Genomic DNA, 15,041 nt, shown 5'->3' with positions numbered 1-15,041 from the left:
GAGGCAAGAGCATACAATGGAGTCAAGACAGTCTCTTCAATAAATGGTGTTGGGAAAAATTGGACAGATACATACAAAAAAATGAAACTAGACCACCAACTTACACCATACACAAAAATAAACTCAAAATGGATAAAGGACTTAAACGTAAGATGGTAAACAATAAAAATCTTAGAGGAATCCATAGGTCACAAAATATCAGACATATATCATAGCAATATCTTTACTGATATAGCTCCTAGGGCAATGGAAACTAAGGATAAAATAAACAAATGGGACTACATCAAAATAAAAAGCTTCTGCACAGAAAAAAATAAAATAAAAAACAAACAAACAAAAACCCCATCAACAAAACAACAAGAAAGCCCACTTCATGGGAGAATGGCTATCATCAACAAATCAACAAATGACAAGTGCTGGCGAGGATATGGAGAAAAAGGAACCCTCCTTCACTGTTGGTGGGAATGCAGACTGGTGCAGCCATTGTGGAAAATAGTATGGCGTTTCCTCAAAAATTTAAAAATGGAACTGCCATTTGACCCAGCAATCCCACTTTTAGGAATATATGCCAAGAAATCAAAAACACCAATCAGAAAGGACATATGCACCCATATGTTCATAACAGCACAATTTATAATAGCTAAGATTTGGAAACAGCCTAACTGCCCATCAGCAGATGAGTGGATTAAAAAAACAGTAGTACATCTACACAATGGAATACTATGTTGCTGTAAAAAAGAACAAAGTCTTACCATTTGCAACAGTATGGATGGATATGGAGAGCATTATGTTAAGCGAAATAAGCCAGTCAGAGAAAGATAAATATCACATGATCTCACTCATTTGTGGAAAATATTGAACAACATAAACTGATGAACAAAAATAGATCCAGAGACAGAGCAGCATTGAATAGACCATCAAACTTCAGAGGGAAGGCAAGGGTGAGGGGGATGGTAAGAGATCAACCAAAGGACTTGTATGCATGCATATAAGCATAACCAATGGACACATACAGTAGGGGGCGGTGAGGGCATGTGCTGGGGGGTGAGAGTGACCAGGGAGAGGTCAATGAGGGAAAAAGGAGTCATATGTAATATTATATGTAATACTTTAAACAATAAAGAAAACAAACAAAAACCACACTATGTTTTATCTTTAAAGATTCTGAGATATATTCTAAACCCTGCTATGTCACTACTCACTCTTAATCACCATACATTATGAAATTGATGTAAATTTGATCTCGTAACTCATTCATTACTCCTATGACAGATGTCATTAGTTTAATGATCAGAGTTATCCATTGTCATAATTAACGTGATGAATTAATGAGACTGGATATATCATCGCTTAATATATCAAATTAGGAAAAGATGTCATGGCTGGGCATCACCCACTATTTTTGAAGATGAGTCAATACATTAAATACTTCTCAGTAAAACAACCCTGTAGCCCTTAATACTTTTAATTTTCTGAGGGATCTTAAATAATGGCATGAGGTAGGGCTCTCCCAAGCTCTGATGTTGGTCATTAGAGCTAATAAAAGCACCCCTGGCATCCATTATGAATTGTCATGGAGGCAGCTTCACAATTGTGATGCTTTATGTGTGTGGCCACAGAGTATGAAGTCATATTTCCAAGCCCAGCTCCACTGCTAACCACTTACTCCCTATAGCCTTTTTGAGAAGTGATCTTTCTTTACATTGGCCTGCTGAAATTTTCCCCATGTAACCCTCTGAACAATTTCTTACAATTGATGGTGTTTTGAAATTTTAAAAGACCTCTGAAAACACTATCTCATAAAAATAAATCAAAAGGGAGTTGTTCTTATTTCCTCCTGCAGCTTTCTTGGGACATGGACCCGGCATGCCCTAAATTACTTGTCATCAACAAGGTGCTTACTGGATGTTTCCTATAAGAATAATGGGTCCTGGGTACCAGTATCCATGTCATATGTACATTCTATCTCTACTAAAGCAAGCACTAATTTATCCCATTCTATTTTAATTTTTCAATCCTCAGAATCAATTACAGGATGATTCTACTGCACGTGTTGATAAGAAATTAAAATGAGCCAAACTATTTTGGTTGTTTATCGAAATACCCCAGGGTTGACTGCAAAGAATTCATTGGGACCATTTCTTACTATGTGCATAGTTTCAGTGTCCAAACTTGATATTAAGTTAACTTTATTAGAATTTCACTAGAAATCAATATTTCTTTTTATATTCCATTGAACCATTCACTGATTTCTTGAAATACTTGCTCATTCATTCATTTACTCACCATTTAACTAGGACTTATTGAATTCCTTCTATGTGCCAGATTTAGAGGAAGTATGGAATCAAATAAAATAAGTCCATGTCTTAGAAAGGTGTAGTTTCGGTGGGTTGATCACTGTTTGGCATAAGAAGCAGACATGTAAACTGAGAACTGTAAAAAATTGTGATATGTACTGTTTTAGAGATTAGCCAGCAACTGAACACACAATCCACAAAAAGATTGAGTAAAACCTTTTTGAAGAAGGATTTCAAAGAAGTGGTATCACTTATTTTGATAACTTTGTCTATGAATGTTGCTAAATTAGTGAGATTTTTCTAGAGAGAGGGAGTTACAAAGTGTTCAACATACTAATGAAAATATATGTATGGAAGGTGAGGGATGTTTAGATACATGGTGTATCTAGAAGAGATAAAAAAGCTCCAAGTATGGCTTAGAAAGGAAGCTGGAGCCAGATAAGCAAGGTTCTTACAAACTATTGAGATATTTTGGAGGTAGTCTTAAGATTCTTCATCTCCAAAACACAGTACTTGATCTAATTTGTTGTTGTTGCACACGTAAGTTCCCTGGTTATCTTTGAAAGTTAAGTACTGTAGAGTGTTGAGCTTAAAATCATTAGATATGTTTTAAGAAGATATTTAATTTGCTATACTTTTATGTGATATATATTTTCAATTATATTCTATCTAGCTGCATTTTTTAAATAAAAACCAAGATAAACTCCTGTTGAAGGTGAAGGTCAAGGAAATGCTTTAAAATTAAAAGTAAAACTAAATTTTCAACATGGAAAATACAGTTGGAAATACTTATTTCCATTGTTAGGTGATTTTTGTCTCTGAAAACAATATCTATGTCTAGGTCTATCTATATCTACATATATCAACTACCTATGTTCTCAAATTGCCCTCTCAAAGAACTTGGAGATATAATTTTCAACCTGTGTAACAATAAAAGATGGAAGCATTCTTCTTTTTTCAAAAACAAGTGAATATAATAAGGGAAGTTTACCTATTGAATTATATCAGCAATAACAAATTATATAATTGGTGAATAAGATTGCAAATTGTGATTCATGACATGAACCAATTTTCCCACTTGATTCTTCATTTTCATCATGAGGTTAAACTGGAATTTGACATATTATGTAAAGTGAGTTAAATCTGTAACACATAAATGAGATAATTCTAATACATAAATTAGTTAAAGTTTGTAAATCAATATTTATGAATATATAGTTTTAAAATCATTATATATGAATTTATGGTATACATGGTAATAATAGTTAATAAATGGGCCTGTATAAATAAAAACATTTGGATTCTTCTGCTGTCGTGAATAGGGGACAACTGTGTTTTGTATAAAGGACCTTGTGCTGACTCAATTAAATCATAATCTTTGATCGATGGCATTCTATCCCTTTGTCTATGAGTGACCTACTCACTTTAAGTTTTTAATACATATAGTCAGATAATTTAAATATGTAATAATGATCCATGGAGACATCATCTCAAGCAAAAGCTAGGATCTTGACAATAACTTGCATTGAATTATATCATTTCTACCAACATACCCCAGCCTTCCAACACTCATGGGATTCACATCCTAAATCCTGTGTTCATAGTTCCCTTTGCTTTCTTTTTAATGTGATTTTACTTTGTAAATTATATTTTAGAGCATAAACAGGAATGCTTGCGACAAGGACCCTAGCCTCACCACCACCCAATCTGGTCTCATACACAAGTCAGGACCCTACAGCCACTCAGGACAAAGACCTGCAGACCCACGGACACCAAGACTACAGATCCCGGCTGCAGATTGCTGTGAGTCATGAAGCCCATCTCCCTCCCTGCCAGCCGCTTGCCAGACCCACTCCCTGCGAGCAGGCTTCCTGCCGACACAGAGCGGCTGTGCGACTTAACTTTGACTCTGGGCATGTGCACACAGGAGTCTGTTTCCCATGGCGCAGGAGTGGGCCTCCAGCCAACACAGGGTGGCTCTGCAACCCGGCCCCCCAAGCAGACCAGGGACCCTAATTCTCTGCGTGAGAGGCAGAACTGAGCACCAGTGACTTGACTCTCGGTGCTCACATGTGGGGACTCTGTTTCTTATCCTGCGCACACTGGACCCCTGTGACTCCTATTCTCAGCGCACTAGCACACAGGGACCCTGATTCACAGCGCAAGGCCACACCAAGTGACAGACACCCCGATACTAGATTGTCAGCACAAGCACATGGGGTCTCTGACTCCTGATGCTCTCTAAGGGACTCTGATTTTTGGCGTACGCCAGCATAGACTTTTTTTTTCAGCGTGGCACATACAGGGTCCCTGATTCTAGGTGCGCACATGAGGCCGTACTGAGCACTGGTGACTGATTCTTGGCATGCGTGACTCCCATCAACCCACGGCAGCCACATGTCTTGGTGTCTGAGCTCTTCAGTGACACTCGGGTGCCGTGAAGCTCCCACTGCACACAGCTCAGGCCCCTGCAGCTCGGCATTTGGACCTACTGGTGATAGTTAGAATGGGGAGACAATGAAACAATCCCCAGAGGAAAAAGAGGAATCACCAAGAAAGGAAATAAGTGAAACTGAGGCATGCAATATGACAGAAAAAGAATTCAGATTAATGGTCACACAGTTTGTAAACTGGATGGACGAGAAAATTAACAACCTATGCAAAAATCAGGAAGAAATCACAAGTGATATAGTTACAAAAAATTGTATTTTAATTTATTGTTTAAAAGTTCACTTATTTGTTTTTAGTTTAGAAAGAAGATATCATATTAATGGCTTATTTGGGGATTTACTTTTCCCCCTTAGCATTGTATCTCTGAAATCCTTATCATTGGATCCTACTGTAGTTCATTTGCTTTGACTGCTAGAAAATATTGCATTGTCTAATTTGCCAGTTTTTCATCCAATGAACCACTAACATGCATTTATGCAGTTATAGGTTTTTTGATTGTGATAAATAGCTCTAAAGACATTTGTGTACATGTTTCCTGATAAACTAAGTAAGCATGTATCTAAAATATATAACACTGGATCACAGGGTATGTGAAGGGTCAATTTTTGGAGTTTACCAACGTGTTTTCATTGTTGCTTATACCCGTTGATCTGTCTGTGGTTTTCCCACAGAAAGTTTCACATAGAATTTCTCTTTTGAACCCTGCTAGCAATATTGGGAATGATATAAAGTGAGGAGAAAGAAGTTGGGAGATTCTAAGGGGGCTATGCCTTAGATCAGTGGTTGGCAAAACTGCGGCTCACGAGCCACATGCGGCTCTTTGGCCCCTTAAGTGTGGCCCTTCCACAAAATACCACAGCCTGGGCGAGTCTATTTTGAAGAAGTGGCATTAGAAGAAGTTTAAGCTTAAAAAATTGGCTCTCAAAAGAAATTTCAATCGTTGTACTGTTGATATTTGGCTCTGTTGACTAATGAGTTTCTTGACCACTGACTTAGATCATTTCAGTTGGGCTATACACTCTTTAGAAAACAGTTCTATTTTTATTAATTATAAAATATGTATCACAAACTGTGCCTTGAGATTTAAAAAATATTTTCAAAAAATATCCCTTTGTCATCACACCCAACAAGACCACTGACTTAATAACATAATTCAGGAGTCAATGCTGTACTGAAGTGAAGCAAAACAGATGATGGCAAATGACCTTATCTCTGTTCCTATCATCACACCTCTTCCCCACACATAACCACTGTCTTTTATTGAGATACTTGCCCTAATATTTAACTTTTCTCCATTGGCCCACTTCTTTATGGATATCACATGGGGTTTCATCTCATTCAACACATAATCCTAAACCTTTACCATGACTTATAAAGACCCTACCTGCTACAGCCTTCAACTGTAATTGCATGTCCTGTCACTACCACTGGCTTTCTCTTCTCCTGTTACATTGCTTTAATTGTTTTTCCTCAAATGAATCAACAATGATTCTGCCTCAGCACATGAATATTCTTTTTCCACATATTGACACAGAGAATAATCTTTATCCACATAATAACATAGCTTCCTCACTTTAAGGATGTTTCTGCTCAATTGCTATCAAATCCTGAAGCCTTGCCCTACAATCCTTTCAGAATATAATTATCTTCATTCTCTATCACATTACCTCATTTTTATTTTCATCAAAAAACATACCACTCCCAGAAAGACATAACAAATACATTTGTTTATCCATCAATTTCCATTCTCCCCTACTAGGGTGTAAAATTCCTTGGGAATATGTGTTCTATCCTACTCACCATTGTATCCCCAGCACACATTACAGTGTCAAACACAGGACTTGACATTCAAAAAAGTAGTGTCTTGAATAACTAGAATCTGATTTATCCAGACACTCCCACAACTTCCAAAGAAACTTGTCCTATAACTTATGTTCTATTTGGTAAAGATTTTAACAAATGATTCAACACCAAAGTTTTGCTAAGATGCTCTATTTTTTATTTTCTTTAATGTCCTCAAACTTTATTGTTAGCTTTTCTTTCAGTCGATTTCTCACAAATTATTGCCAATTGTGTGAAAATCAGATGCCTCCATTAAACCACCTGCCTTCACAGTGGGATTCTGCACACAGCTGAGTCTCCCCTTGAAGGGTCTCAGAGAATGTGATGCCCTGATTTAGGAGTCACTGTCCTCAGTGTGTGAAGTGGCAAGGGCAGTGTTCACCTCAACTCCCTCCTCATCAGACTGAACAATGGGGTGGGGCTCTCCACCTTCACTGGGGTCCTGGGTGGCCGGGTCAGTGCAGGATAAGGAAGATGGCTAGGCTCATAATTCAGATAAATTTGGTACCTGAAGAGTAACTTCATTTTGCTCTGGTTGATTCAGACCCTAAGACAGCAAATAGCTTGGCATTATCTTCTCCACCCAACTTTCAACAATAAAAATTAAAAATAAAAATAAATAAATAATAAATCTGTAAATACTACCATTATAACCTCTCCCCCAATGAGTCTTTACCATATTTATTAAGAAGCTCAATGTTATAATATGAAGCACATTTCATTAAATTTTAACCCAGTGAGGGGAAAAAAAACACAAAATGACATTCAGGGTCCCCTGATCAGGTATGTCCATCATACCCATCTGCTCCAGCATGTCGATATTTACGTCCATGGATGACGTTCTGCCCTCAGGCTCTCGTTTCTGCTATCTGCAGGTAACATGGGGACAGGTACTGCTGGAATGCTCCCTCAAAAACCTTCTGCCACTCTTTTGGCTTCAATTGCTGGGTGTGCTCCATTTCCAGGACCTTCTGGGTATGCTCTGTGTCCAGTTCAGCTTTGAATGTTTCAAGTTCCTTCCTCTTATTTTTCTTGTAACTTTCCAGGTGTTAGGACTGTGTGTGTTTGTATCGTTCTAATTCACACTTGCACATAAATCCTCCAGATTCAGCAGGTGGTTCTCTACCTCCTCAAAACTAGTCTCTAAATGTGTCAGATTTGCTGTCATGGATTCTAAAAACAAATTTTTTAATCTTTACCTGAGGATATTTTACCATTGATTTTTAGAGAGAGTGGAAGGGAGGGGATAGACAGAGAGAGAAACATTGATGTGAGAGAGAAACACATGGATTGTTTGCCTCCGGCATGCACCCCCGACCAGGGCGATGGATCAAGCCTGCAACCTAGGTACCTGCCCTTGACTAGAATCAAACCTGGATCCTTTAGTCTGCAGGCCAACGTTCTATCCACTCAGCTAAACTGGCTAGGGTGATTCTAAATTTTTTTAAATCTGTTTTTCATGTTAGGCTTCTGTGCATATGTTCTATGCATAATTTCATATTTAGAAAGTATTCTACTAAAATATTAAAAAACATCTATAATATGCATAATATATATGAAATATGTAATCTTGATAACACAACTAGGGTGTACTATATTCTTACTTGATAGATGATGATATTAAACCACAGAAGATAAGTAATTTGTTCAAAGCCACACAGATCTTAGGTGCTATAGCTCAGATGGGAGCCATTTCTGCCTCCCTGTTACCCCTATGATGTTCCCAATTATCCTTATGTATTTAGGTCCTTATTGTATTGAACTAAATGCATTGAATATAAGATCACAGGAATAAGGAGAAAATATGTTAATAAACATTGATGACAGGAATAAGGAGAAAATATGTTAATAAACAGAGATGATATAATCATTACTTTCAGAGAATTCCTTGGAGAGCTGTGTTAAAATGTCTATTGGAGCAGAGATATGCATTGGTAAATATTGTGCATTAGATTCTGTTCCTCAAAAACCATAATATAGTAGAATCTGAAAATGAGGGTAGAATGGCCAGTGGGTACGTGGCACCCTCTTCTGAGATTATAGCATTGTAGATACATCAAGCTGCATCCCACACCAAAAGCATTTCTCTGTAGGCAGCCAAGAGAATGGGATATCCATAATCCTTCTGCCAGCGATGCACCTAGTGATGCTGGCTGCTGTAAACTCAAGCCTATTGTGTGACAGAAAAGATGGGGAAGGAAGGAGTGATACATGATGATATGAGGAGCTCCATCTTATTCAAATGGGTGTTGCCATATTTTATCTTCAACAATAAATGTGGGAAGACTTTCAGTCAGTAAAAAGCAAAATAAATAGATAAATACTCACAAAGTAAAATCTAAATTTCTTAATGTAAAAGTCATGTATAAAGGTAAACTGCAGGCAACAGATAAAAGTCAACAATACCACTGTGTATTATCACAAACTACTTAACTGCAGGCAAATAAAATCAGGAAAAATAAATTTGAAGACATGCAATTAAGACTCATTTTGAACAAATGGAATTTTATTTCCTTGTTCTAATTAGAAACAAATAAAAAGTAAACAGCTGTTGAGATTACTTGGCTTAAATTAAAAAGATATTTGGGGTTCATTTCACTCATGTACACCTGACATAGTTACCTCCCAAGGGAACCTGACTAAATGTGGAGAGTTGCCTCATTCTGAAGAGATACAGCAAACTACACTAATAATTAAGACACTATTTGCAAATTAGTCAACTGAAGCTCAGCCAAGACTTAACTATGAGATAAAATGCAATCAAAATATAAAACTATGACTTTTATTGTGAAATATAAATGTTTTAACTCCTGTTAAGATTCTTAAGAAATGAATAGCTTCCAATGAAGTTATTCTGACAATTCTTTTAAGAGTCTTAAAGTATTATTTCTATTTCTCAGATGTGTTTTTTTTTTTTAATTTTCCTTCTGTGCAATATGATGTGGCAGCTTTACACAACCTAAATCACAGTCATGAGTGCCCTAATATAAACCTGCAGGAATAGGTTGGGGGTAATGGCTTGGCCCTCTCTGAGTGATGCCAGACTGGGAATATTGGGAACACCTACAGAAAGATGGTCATGTTAGTAGAAACATTTAGCAACAGGCAGTTGGAGGAAATTAAGTAAAACATATTAAGTATAGTATCTGAAAGTGTGGTGCTAACATGTTCTTATGATAATACCAGTAAGATGGCACAAGTGGCTATTGTCAACCATGTACGTAAATGGTCACTGTCCAGTATGTAAGGTGGTGGAATTCTAAACCTTGATAGAAAATAGACAAAAGCAAGTAGAGTCATATGTGATATATATAGTAAGTGTCACAGAGAACTTTGCTCACAAAATCATGGAACTCAATCAGAGGGCACCTGGACCAATTAACATGCTATTTATATTACAATTTACTTGGCGAACCATCATCTGGGCATCTGTAGCCTTTAAATCTACTTAAGGCAGCGGTTCACATACTGGCACACATTTAAATCACTTAGGAACTTAAATATATCTATTTAAATATGTAAATATATAAATATATATATACATATATATGTGTGTGTGTGTATATATATATGTATATATATAAACATATGTGTGTGTGTGTATGTGTGTGTATATATATATATATATATATTAGAGGCCCGGTGCATGAATTCATGCATGGGTGGAGTCCAGCCAGCCTTGGCCAGGGGGAGGGGACATGGACAGTTGGCCGGCCTACATCCTGGTCGAACCCTGGTCAATGGGATAATTTGCATATTAGCCTTTTATTATATAGGATATACACTGAGTGGCCAGATTATCATGCATTCAGTGATCATAATAATCTGGCCACTCAGTATATATATATCCTGGTGCCTGGCTTCCACCAGAAAATATTCTGATGTAATTAGTATAGGGTGCGACAATGCCATTAAGTATTTAAAAGATGAAGAAGATTCTAATATGCAGTAAGGTTTGGGAATCAATGGATAAAGTCAGGATTCACCCAGAGACTCAATGTAGGACTTATATGGTGGTGGCGAAATAGTTCCACCATATGAAGGAAAGAGACTTTGGACTAGGAAATTAGAAAGCCCTAGTACTCATTGGGGTCATATATGGAATAGAGACTAATCATATTAATTAATATGTATGGCATTAAGCTTCAATAATTAATACTGGGTGGTATTGGTCATGAATGTATAGACCAAATATCAACAGGAAAAAAATAAGGTCCAAACACAGATCCATATACATAGGGAAATTCAGCACACAGTAAAGGAAGCATCACAAATCAGTGCAGTAATAAAAGATGAGTCATAAAATTGTGTTGGGGACATCAGTTAGCCCCCAGGAAGGGCCACAAGCTCAGGGACAATGACAGACTCTATTTCCAGGAAAGCTCAGTATGTGGCCAGCTGCTCTAATGATGTATCTGTGATAGCAAAATATTTTCCAGCTGCTCTTTGGATGAAGTCAGTAATGTGTAAGTTCCAAAGACTTAAGTTCAAATTTATCTTATGTTATTACTCATTGGGTCAGATGGTCCATGCTTACTTTGGGATATTTTAGGGCATCCGGTTTGTATGGAGCAGCTATAGGGTTAAGCCTGACCTGTTGGCAAAGCCACAAACAAGTCCCAGCTTAGAGGGCACAGCTCTCTTAGCATAATTAAGCTTGACCTTATGACACTCCCTAGATCCTATCTGGGTAGCTAATGGGCTGTGGGAGATGCAGCAAGTGCTGCCAAAACAAGTGAAACTCACAAGAACATTGTAACTATGGTGACCACTACCTTGTTTACCTCTGGCTATAAAATAAAGGCTCAGCTTGCCTGAGACCCAGCTATATTCTCTTGTCTGTCTTTTCTTCAATCTTTCACTGCCCTCCCTCAGGCTCAGGGAACCCTTGGCTGAGCTGGCGGGCACAGGGTTCTATGACCAAGGGAAATCCAGGCAAGGAAATAAGTCTGATGGTTAATAAAGCATATGCATTTGTCCTTTATTTTCTTTTTGGTAACTTCCATAAGATAACCTTGTTTAAATTTAGTGAGATGCCCGGGTGTAACTTTAATTTGAGCTACGATATTTATTAAAGTTATGAAGCTTTGCCAATTAATGCATTTTAGAAGATGCTAAAGTTAATTCAGGATCTATGACCTGAAGACATAGACGCCAACTGACAACCTTTTTCTTTTGTATAAATTCTTTTGGTACATTTTGGATTTTCAATTGAGTTAAATGGTGGACATTTATTTCAGTTTTTATTTTCTTTGCCCTGTATCGAGGTTTCCTTCCTTCCTTCCTTCCTTCCTTCCTTCCTTCCTTCCTTCCTTCCTTCCTTCCTTCCTTCCTTCTTTCCTTCCTTCCTTCCTTCCTTCCTTCCTTCCTTCCTTCCTTCCTTCCTTCCTTCTGTGTTATTTTATTTGTGTGTGTGTGTGTGTGTGTGTGTGTGTGTGTGTGTGTGTAACCCAAAGGGCATGCAGCAGCTCAAAATGCTCACCTACAGGCAGCAGAGACAGTTAGCAAACCAAAGCAAAAGAAGAGACTCCTGCTGCTGGTGGGCATTGTCTAGACATCCTGATCACAGCACTACTATTTGAAATATTACAAGGAAAGAAGATGGACCCCACCCAACATTTAGTTTGCATGCTGAGACTGATGACATCACACACCAAGAATTATGGAAAGGCTTATCACTTTCACAAGGAACTCCCAAAGAGAGAAGGGTGGCACAGGCAGGCTCTGGCTGATGTGAGCGAGGCAGAGGGGATGGATTGGGATTTTATAGTGGCTAACACATGTGCATAGGCTGGGGTCTTTTCAGGTCTGAATTTCCCTAGCGAGGGAATGGGTGCAAACTTTCTCACCAGCCTCTGCAGATGTGCAACTAAAGGAAAATAAGGACACACATAAAAAAATGGAGTCAGCTGGCGTGGCTCAGTGATTAGATGTCAACCTATCAACCAAAAAGTCAAGGTTTGATTCCCAGTCAGGGCACATGCCAGGGTTGCAGGCTCAATCCCCAGGGGGGGTGGGGGAGGCATGCAGGAGGCAGCCTATCTATGATTCTCTCTTCCCTGATGTTTTTTTTTAAACATGCACATGTAACTTTATTTATCATTGTCATTTAAAGCTTGATTTTATAAAACACAAAAAGACATTAAGAGCTCTGTATCAGTGGAATTGAAACAGGAGAAATGTCAACAGATTTGTAAGTGTAAATTATATACATTAAAGTCAAGTAATCGGGGTTTTTCAATATGGAAACTATACAAATGAAATAAATGGCAAAAAGACCTGCTAGGAATACTGTTACAGTGGCTGATCAGTTACTTTCGAACTAAACAAAGATTCTGAATATTCAGACTTCTTCCCATCTCCAGTTTCCACCTTCAAAGGAGCTGACATTCCAGTGCTGATGGGATCAACCCTATGGAAATCATGTCAACCCTGTAGAAAGTCAAACAGGCACCACCAAATGGAACAATACGTACAGTCCAGTGAAGTACAATGTTAAGTTTTCCCACCTCAAAGTAATCAATGAAACAAAATAAGAATTACAGCTGACTTGGTCTCAGGAAACACATGTGTGGGATTCCATTAAGCCCCGGCTCCTTCAGTCATTGACAGGGATTTTGTAGGCCACCATGCTGTTCACTTTGTGGATTGTCCTCGTGAAGGAACACAGGCGGACCTGCTCCGAATTGGCAATGAACTGGGGTCTGGACTCTTCCCACTTTTCAGGGACTATCAAATCTTTGTATAGATCAGGAGGTCAAACGAACAGGAAGCTTCCAGCAGCATCAATAGCATTTAGTATCAGCGTGGCATTCCCTATCAGGGAAGGTCACTGTGGCTGTGATCTGTCTGATCACCAAGCGGATCTCGTCCTGGATGGCTTTCTGAGACTTCTCTCTGGGTGCACTGTCATCTCTGGCTGTTTTGTCACACTCAATATCAAACTGCCACCTCTCAAGGACCTCCCCGTCTTCAATATTCGAGATGACCACCACCAGCTTCTGCACTGAGCACTTGTACAGCCAGTCTTTCAGCTGCTCCACCACATTGCTTAGGTCAGGGGTGGGCAAACTTTTTGACTCGAGGGCCACAATGGGTTCTTAAACTGGACCGGAGGGCCGGAACAAAAGCATGGATGGAGTGTTTGTGTGAACTAATATAAATTCAAAGTAAAGATCATTACATAAAAGGGTACGGTCTTTTTTTTTTTATTTCAATAGTTTTATTCATTTCAAACATTTTAACAAGAAGAATGTAAACAGTAATTATTATAATTTGAAACTTCAAAAAATGGAGGAATCATAGCACAATAACATACCTTATATTGAAGATGGCAAAGGCAAAATAAAATTGCCTAACAAAGGAAAGGTACAAGAGCCTTTCAAATTAAATATTTTAAATATAATAAAATAATTTAAAACTAAAACAAATAGAAAAGAACAAAATGTGTAAACAGTAAATTAAACATTTTCTTTAGTGCAACTTCCAAATTATGCCCGGGATGTAGATGTAGATGGCAATGTAGACTGGGTTGAAAGGTTTTTGGTCTTTAAAACATCAACTTCAGTGGGAACAGTGTTGTTGGTCTCCTTTTTAGCTAATGCTCTGATACTGTGCTCTCCAGGGGCGTGTCTCCCTACATCACCACGATAACGTGTCTACGCATTCCCAGGGTGATGTCGGGGGACGCGTCCGCGGGCATTACAAGGAGCCTCTGGAAGACTGAGAGGCTGTTCCTTCTATTGAATGGCGGATATAAATCCGCCCACTCAGAAGAAGGAGCTGCGGCCATGTTTCCCGATGTTGCCATGTTAACACTGCTGCTGGTGAAGGAGTGGAGGGGAGAGCAAGAGAACCCTCCGCTCTTTCGGCTCCGCGGGCTGGATAGAACAACTGAACAGGCCGGATCCAGCCCGCGGGCCGTAGTTTGCCCACGGCTGGCTTAGGTATTGCATGAGCGCGGGGTCCGTGGTGACCAGCAAGGTGAGTCCATACTTCTGCACTCGAGTAAAGGTTTCAGACGGATAAATGCCACGCTGATACAAAATGCTATTGATGCCAAATGAGAAAAACTCGGCCACAATGTCGGCGCTCCCGCGCAGGGTGATGTCCTGCTCCTGGGACAGCTGCCTCACCATGGCTTGGCCCGCAGCGCCCACCGCCTCATCACTGATGTTTCTATCTCTCTCTCCCTCTCCCTTCCTCTCTGAAATCAATAAAAATATATTTTTTAAAAAATGGAGTCAGACCCTTTATTACATACTTTCATACATTTTGAATGTTTTTACCCTGTGAAAATTTTACTCATCAAAAAACTAAATGAAACACTCACTTTCATTATTTCCCCAAATGAAAAGCAATAAGGAATAACCACAGATGCTTAAAACCATCATTTTCTATTTATAATTTCCTTTATATCTAAATTGTTTGCCTATGAGTTATTTCCCTGGG

At 38.6% G+C, this 15,041-nt stretch overlaps 2 pseudogenes across 2 annotated transcripts; both read right to left on the bottom strand.

Annotated features, from left to right (window-relative positions):
* Nucleotides 1–6,924: 6,924 nt before the first annotated feature.
* Nucleotides 6,925–9,807, bottom strand: LOC308256672 (dysbindin-like; annotated as a pseudogene). The gene is made up of 3 exons: nucleotides 9,774–9,807; nucleotides 7,346–7,763; nucleotides 6,925–7,181 (listed from the first exon to the last, which is right to left on the bottom strand). The product of its transcript is annotated as a dysbindin-like (transcript).
* Nucleotides 9,808–13,188: 3,381 nt separating this feature from the next.
* LOC308256490 (mitotic spindle assembly checkpoint protein MAD2A-like) lies at nucleotides 13,189–14,728 on the bottom strand (annotated as a pseudogene). Its single transcript has 2 exons — nucleotides 14,526–14,728; nucleotides 13,189–13,640 (listed from the first exon to the last, which is right to left on the bottom strand). The product of its transcript is annotated as a mitotic spindle assembly checkpoint protein MAD2A-like (transcript).
* Nucleotides 14,729–15,041: the final 313 nt, after the last annotated feature.

The sequence above is a fragment of the Plecotus auritus genome (genome assembly GCF_963455305.1).
Source record: "Plecotus auritus genome assembly, chromosome: 8".
Taxonomy (NCBI): domain Eukaryota; kingdom Metazoa; phylum Chordata; class Mammalia; order Chiroptera; family Vespertilionidae; genus Plecotus; species Plecotus auritus.
Note: the sequence above shows the minus strand (reverse complement) of the source record. Positions and strands in the feature narration are given on the sequence as shown.